General features: G+C 41.5%; 1 long non-coding RNA gene across 1 annotated transcript; it reads right to left on the bottom strand.

The window, feature by feature from the left end:
• Positions 1-4019: 4019 nt before the first annotated feature.
• Positions 4020-6055, bottom strand: LOC120916097. The gene is made up of 2 exons (XR_005743960.1): positions 6013-6055; positions 4020-4232 (listed from the first exon to the last, which is right to left on the bottom strand). It is a non-coding gene; the product is annotated as an uncharacterized LOC120916097 (long non-coding RNA).
• Positions 6056-7598: the final 1543 nt, after the last annotated feature.

Raw genomic sequence — 7598 nt, 5'->3', positions numbered from 1 at the left:
CATGGCACCTCCTGCCCATGTGATATGACTCTGTATCAACTACTACTGTTAATACTACTGCTGCTGCTTCTGCTGCTGCTGCTGCCCAGTCAAGACACCTATGTCAGCAGTTATTTGACACTCTATATACTCCTATTCCTACTGCTGTTCATGATGGCACCTCCTGCCCATGTGATATGACTCTGTATCAACTACTACTGTTAATACTACTGCTGCTTCTGCTGCTGCTGCCCAGTCAATACACCTATGTCAGCAGTTATTTGACACTCTATATACTCCTATTCCTACTGCTGTTCATCATGGCACCTCCTGCCCATGTGATATGACTCTGTATCAACTACTACTGTTAATACTACTGCTGCTTCTGCTGCTGCTGCTGCCCAGTCAAGACACCTATGTCAGCAGTTATTTGACACTCTATATACTCCTATTCCTACTGCTGTTCATGATGGCACCTCCTGCCCATGTGATATGACTCTGTATCAACTACTACTGTTAATACTACTGCTGCTTCTGCTGCTGCTGCCCAGTCAAGACACCTATGTCAGCAGTTATTTGACACTCTATATACTCCTATTCCTACTGCTGTTCATGATGGCACCTCCTGCCCATGTGATATGACTCTGTATCAACTACTACTGTTAATACTACTGCTGCTTCTGCTGCTGCTGCCCAGTCAAGACACCTATGTCAGCAGTTATTTGACACTCTATATACTCCTATTCCTACTGCTGTTCATCATGGCACCTCCTGCCCATGTGATATGACTCTGTATCAACTACTACTGTTAATACTACTGCTGCTTCTGCTGCTGCTGCCCAGTCAAGACACCTATGTCAGCAGTTATTTGACACTCTATATACTCCTATTCCTACTGCTGTTCATCATGGCACCTCCTGCCCATGTGATATGACTCTGTATCAACTACTACTGTTAATACTACTGCTGCTGCTTCTGCTGCTGCTGCTGCCCAGTCAAGACACCTATGTCAGCAGTTATTTGACACTCTATATACTCCTATTCCTACTGCTGTTCATGATGGCACCTCCTGCCCATGTGATATGACTCTGTATCAACTACTACTGTTAATACTACTGCTGCTTCTGCTGCTGCTGCCCAGTCAATACACCTATGTCAGCAGTTATTTGACACTCTATATACTCCTATTCCTACTGCTGTTCATCATGGCACCTCCTGCCCATGTGATATGACTCTGTATCAACTACTACTGTTAATACTACTGCTGCTTCTGCTGCTGCTGCTGCCCAGTCAAGACACCTATGTCAGCAGTTATTTGACACTCTATATACTCCTATTCCTACTGCTGTTCATGATGGCACCTCCTGCCCATGTGATATGACTCTGTATCAACTACTACTGTTAATACTACTGCTGCTTCTGCTGCTGCTGCCCAGTCAAGACACCTATGTCAGCAGTTATTTGACACTCTATATACTCCTATTCCTACTGCTGTTCATCATGGCACCTCCTGCCCATGTGATATGACTCTGTATCAACTACTACTGTTAATACTACTGCTGCTTCTGCTGCTGCTGCCCAGTCAAGACACCTATGTCAGCAGTTATTTGACACTCTATATACTCCTATTCCTACTGCTGTTCATCATGGCACCTCCTGCCCATGTGATATGACTCTGTATCAACTACTACTGTTAATACTACTGCTGCTTCTGCTGCTGCTGCCCAGTCAAGACACCTATGTCAGCAGTTATTTGACACTCTATATACTCCTATTCCTACTGCTGTTCATCATGGCACCTCCTGCCCATGTGATATGACTCTGTATCAACTACTACTGTTAATACTACTGCTGCTTCTGCTGCTGCTGCCCAGTCAAGACACCTATGTCAGCAGTTATTTGACACTCTATATACTCCTATTCCTACTGCTGTTCATCATGGCACCTCCTGCCCATGTGATATGACTCTGTATCAACTACTACTGTTAATACTACTACTGCTGCTTCTGCTGCCCAGTCAAGACACCTATGTCAGCAGTTATTTCACACCCTATATACTCTTATTAAGACTGCTGTTCATCATGGCACCTCTTGCCCGAGTGATTTGACACTGTATTGTCAATGTCTACTACTACTATTACAGCTCAGTCAAGACACCTGTGTCCCAATTTTTTGGTACACTATTGACTACTATGACCACTACTGATGCTGTAAAGTATTCCCCAAGTGTTTTTATGCTATGTATTACTATTACCACTACTGCTTGTAAATCATGCCTGTGTGATACTTAGTGGGAATGCTTTAATAAGCATTCCTAGTATGGATACCCGTAAATGTATTAATCTTAATTAGTGTGAATGCTTTAATAAACATTTCCAGTATTGATATCCGTAAATTTAGTAATCTTATTATTCCTTAAGTTTTTTGGTTCTGCGTAACTTCGGCATACTTTCAGCTATTGAGACCATTCAACTGTAAAAATGTTCGTCTCGTTCAGCTAATGATGGGACTTCTTCAAGTTTTTTTCTACTTTTTACACTTTTATAAATTTTAAGCTTTTAGACCCTTTTTTTAAACATTGAAGTCAATGAGAACATCCTTTTCCCCTTTGAATTCACATGCCATGCCAAAAGTTTCAGCTACTTCATACTTTCACTTACAGACACTGAAAAAACTTTAAAGCGGTCACAAAATATTTAGCTATCCGGCTATGACTTTTCAGATCGTTATCGTTTACAATTTTTTGGTGAAAACGCAATTTACGTTTTGCGAATTTTTCACAAAAATGCAATAGGTTATAATGTAATCCTATGGAGGGGATTTAGAGTCTGTCATGTGACCTTAACATTGGAGATCTTTGTAATTAAAAATATCTTTACAAAAAGGGGAAACAAATTGGTCTCACGCCCACAAGATCTACTTTTCATACACAATTTTTTTTAAAACGTAGCTATGCTTGTCTGGTTTATGGCAATGTGACCAATTCTGCGATACGTATTTTAGTTTTAATTATTGGAGCAACAGCCAGAAATTATGTCTCATAGACTCTCATGTGAAATTATCTAAAAAATGTTGCTGCAGAACTCACAAAGACGCTCTTTTCTAAATCGCAGAAATGGCCACATTTTTAAGTTTATCTACATAAATTTCATATCGATGCGTTTACAAGGGCCGTGTATTTCAAACGGTGTAGTCGTTGTATCAATTGCATGTACGTTTGAGGATTTATTAAGCTTTGTTTGGAGGCTTAAATCATGTATTAGATCTGTGAATTAAAAGCGTTTGTAATGTTATTTCTTTCCATAAATAACTTTCCTGACCTCAGTACAATATTCCTCCTCACTGACCTGGGGGGGAGGGGAAACCTATTGAGGGGGGAGGGGCGACCAGGAAGTCAGCATACTCTATACTTTGCAGATAGAGAAAGAAGCTGTGTGTCCTAAAGATAGTGTAGTGGTTATGGTGAATGTCTTTGGCAAGGGGCTCACCAATTAAGCTATTCAGCATTCCCACTCGCATTTTCCTCAGGAAATGCATTGTCTAGTTATATTATATTTTAATACTCCTGCTGCTGCCTCCATGCTGAGTAAAGCTTCATGACCTTTCTGGCACAGCGGATCCACCAACAGCCTCCGCTACAAGCTACCAGACCGGACTACCAGACCGGATCTAAACAGCAAGTGTAACTTTAACAATGAACCTTATGTTAAACCCTGTTTTGCGGCATTTATACTGCAACCATTGGGCTGACTGCAAGAGCTCATCTGCATTCTCTCTCTTTCTTGCTCTCCCTCTCTCTCTCTTTGTATATATATATATATATATTGTTGCTTTTGTTATGTTCATTTTTCAACAGTTTATTTTGTGTTCGTCGTGTCTGTGTCCGTGTGCTTTAGTTTGTCCTAGGTTTGTGTTAAATAAAATGATAGTATAAAATGTTTTTGCTTATTATGAAGTTAGATGTGTTGATGTTGATTTGTTCGATGTGAAGTTAGATGTGTTGAAAAACCTAAAAATCGATCTCAAAAAGAAATGAAACATTTCCAAAAAATAACATTTTTTATTCAAAAAATTAATTCAGACATAGCTGAGCATGAGCTTCTGAAGCCTTTCCAGCTCAGCAAGATATTCTAATTGCTGCTGGTCTAGCTGCGTATTTTGCTGGACCAGGTAGCGAATTTGTTGATGATTTCCCTTAATCCTCAGATGTGTCTTCTTTAGCAGCGCGTGCTGCTGCATCATCTTTCTTGCTACTGTTAGGATATAATAAAAAAACATTTGGATTTCAAAGAACGTTACCAAATAAATAAAATATTTTTTTTGCTTATTAATCAATCATTATCATGTGTATACACTTGTTATGTGTCTAACACATCCCGGGAGTGCAGAATTATTAGGCAAATGAGTATTTGGACCACATCATCCTCTTTATGCATGTTGTCTTACTCCAAGCTGTATAGGCTCGAAAGCCTACTACCGATTAGGCATATTAGGTAATGTACATCTCTGTAATGAGAAGGTGTGTGGTCTAATGACATCAACACTCTATATCAGGTGTGCATAATTATTAGTCAATTTCCTTTCCTTTGGCAAAATGGGCCAAAAGAAGGACTTGACAGACTCTGAAAAGTCCAAAATAGAGAGATATCTAGCAGAGGGATGCAGCACTCTTAAAATTGCAAAGCTTCTGAAGCGTGATCATCAAACAAAAGAAACGTGTGGAAAAACAAAGGCGCAAACTTAACTGCCCATGAACTGAGAAAGGTTAAGCGTGCAGCTGCCAAGATGCCACTTGCCACCAGATTGGCCATATTTCAGAGCTGCAACATCACTGGGGTGCCCAAAAGCACAAGGTGTGCAATACCCAGAGACATGGCCAAGGTAAGAAAGGCTGAAAGACGACGACCACTGAACAAGACACACAAGCTGCGACGTCAAGACTGTGCCAATAAATATCTCAAGAAAGATTTTTCTAAGGTTTTATGGACTACTGAAATGAGAGTGAGTCTTGATGGGCCAGATGGAAGAGCCCGTGGCTGGATTGGTAAAGGGCAGGGAGCTCCAGTCCGACTCAGACGCCAGCAAGGTGGTGGTGGAGTACTGGTTTGGGCTGGTATCATCAAAGATGAGCTTGTGGGGCCTTTTCGGATTGAGGATGGAGTCAAGCTCAACTCCCAGTCCTACTGCCAGATTATGGAAGAGACCTTCTTTAAGCAGTGGTACAGGAAGAAGTCACCATCCTTCAAGAAAAACATGATTTTCATGCAGGACAATGCTCCATCACACGTGTCAAAGTACTCCACAGCGTGGCTGGCAAGAAAGGGTATTAAATAAAAAAAAGTAATGACATGGCCTCCTTGTTCACCTGATCTGAACCCCATTGAGAACCTGTGGTCCATCATCAAATGTGGGATTTACAAGGAGGGAAAACAGTACACCTCTCTGAACAGTGTCTGGGAGGCTGTGGTTGCTGCTGCACGCAATGTTGATGGTGAACAGATCAAAACACTGACAGAATCCATGGATGTCAGGCTTTTGAGTGTCCTTGCAAATAAAGGTGGCTATATTGGTCACTGATTTGTTTTTGTTTTGTTTTTAAATGTCAGAAATGTGTATTTGTGAATGTTGAGATGTTATATTGGTTTCACTGTTAAAAATAAATCATTGAAAAGGGTATCTATTTATTTTTTGGTTAAGTTGCCTAATAATTCTGCACAGTAATAGTAGTCACCTGCACACACAGATATCCCCCGAAAATAACTAACACTAAAAACAAACTAAAAACTACTTCCAAAAAAATTCAGCTTTGATATTAATGAGTTTTTGGGGTTCATTGAGAACATGGTTGTTGTTCAATAATAAAATGAATCCTCAAAAAATACAACTTGCCTAATAATTATGCACTACCTGTATACTTCTAGCATCAATACCATATTATGGTTCTACAATCTGACAGGTGCGCTTTATATGTTGTCCATTTTTATATCTACATTTTGTTGTTGAAATGTTATTAATCATTGTGCACATATTTACCTTCCTGAGCGAGGCTCACAGGACCGCTCTCTTCCTCCTGCTCTTCCGCTTGAGAAGTTGGGGTGGTGGGGGGGGGAATCTCCTCAGCTTGCTCCTCAGCAGGAGCTGGGGTTGGGGAGTGGGAGGGCCCTGGCTGCTCCTCTTCATCCATCTCCTCCTCTGCCGCATCCTCCTCTGCCGCATTCTCCTCCTCCTCCTCATCGGCCTGGCGCCTTCTGCGCTTGGCGCGGATAACTGGCATTGGAGCTCCTATAATAACACAATGTTCATATATTATAAAAATGTTTTCTAATGACGTATGCAAATTCTGTGTACTCTGCTGTATTGTATATGAATACAAATTGATTTATATAGACAGTTAACCAATGGGACAATGTTATATTAAAGGGTCTTGTGGGCACTACAGGGGACTGAGCGTGAGCTGGGATGCAACCATGTTAAAATGAGCTGTTTTTGTCTCCTTTGTTTTGTTCAGACCATCTCATGTTAAAAAAAGGGCCTGATGGAGCACACGGGATTACTATAACAACCCCACTCCTAACACAGGAATTTAGTGGTAATCTATATATATAAAACTCAACGTGTGTGTGTGCATAAATGTATGTATGTATGTATGTATGTATGTATGTATGTATGTATGTTCCAGCATCACGTACAAACGGCTAAAGATATTTATATGAAACTTGGCACACAGGTTACTTATATGTCAGCCACAAACATAGGATAGGTGGTTTAAACCTTACCCACCCCCACTTGCCATGGTCGGGGTTTTTCTTTAAAGTCCCATGCAAAGCAATGGGAAAATTATGTTCCCACATAACTTCTGTGTTCCTGTCTGCTGCCCCATGTCTTTTTTCAACAGTACTATGAATACCTTGGCCGGTGGTGATATATGTTAGCACAACATGGCATCTTGGTTAACAACATCTGACCTTACATGAATTACATATGACCTTACATAACTGTCACCAAAGGAGCTGCGGTGGCTCCACGCGATTGCCACTGCACTGACAACTGATTCACCTCTGCAGCTAGGGGTTCGGATCCCGCTCTCGGCTACCTGTGAATTGAGTTTGGTGGTCTCAGCCCCGCCCCTGGTGGGTGTGCTATGCGAGGTTGGGTTGGGAGGACCCCCTCACACCCGCCATTGCCAACCGGGGCATGGAGAAAGGTGGCAGATTGCCTCTGGGGGAGGCCTCCCAACTCCTGCAGGCCGGCTCCTCTCTCTTTCGAGTTCACGCACAAAATACACTTTTTTAAAAAAAAACATAACTGTCAACAATAACTTACCTGGATGATATTTAGCCCGAAGACGTCTGACATGAACCATTTGGCGCCTCTTCATGTCAGACCACTTCTTAACAATGGCCTTGTGGTCATGTTGGCCGCCAAAGTCAGCGATTAGGGCGCTGACCACAGCCCTTTTCTCTGGCTGCCTCCGCAGCTCATCGTATCCTGTTTCCAGGAACTTCTGCAAGATGAAGAACAAAGTATATTGTAATACTTCTGTTGACAGCCTTATGGATATATGACGTAAATGTATGCTATTCAACAATTGGAAGCATTCTCGCCTTATTAATCAATGA

The sequence above is a fragment of the Rana temporaria genome, chromosome 10 (genome assembly GCF_905171775.1).
Source record: "Rana temporaria chromosome 10, aRanTem1.1, whole genome shotgun sequence".
In the NCBI taxonomy this organism is placed as follows: domain Eukaryota; kingdom Metazoa; phylum Chordata; class Amphibia; order Anura; family Ranidae; genus Rana; species Rana temporaria.
Note: the sequence above shows the minus strand (reverse complement) of the source record. Positions and strands in the feature narration are given on the sequence as shown.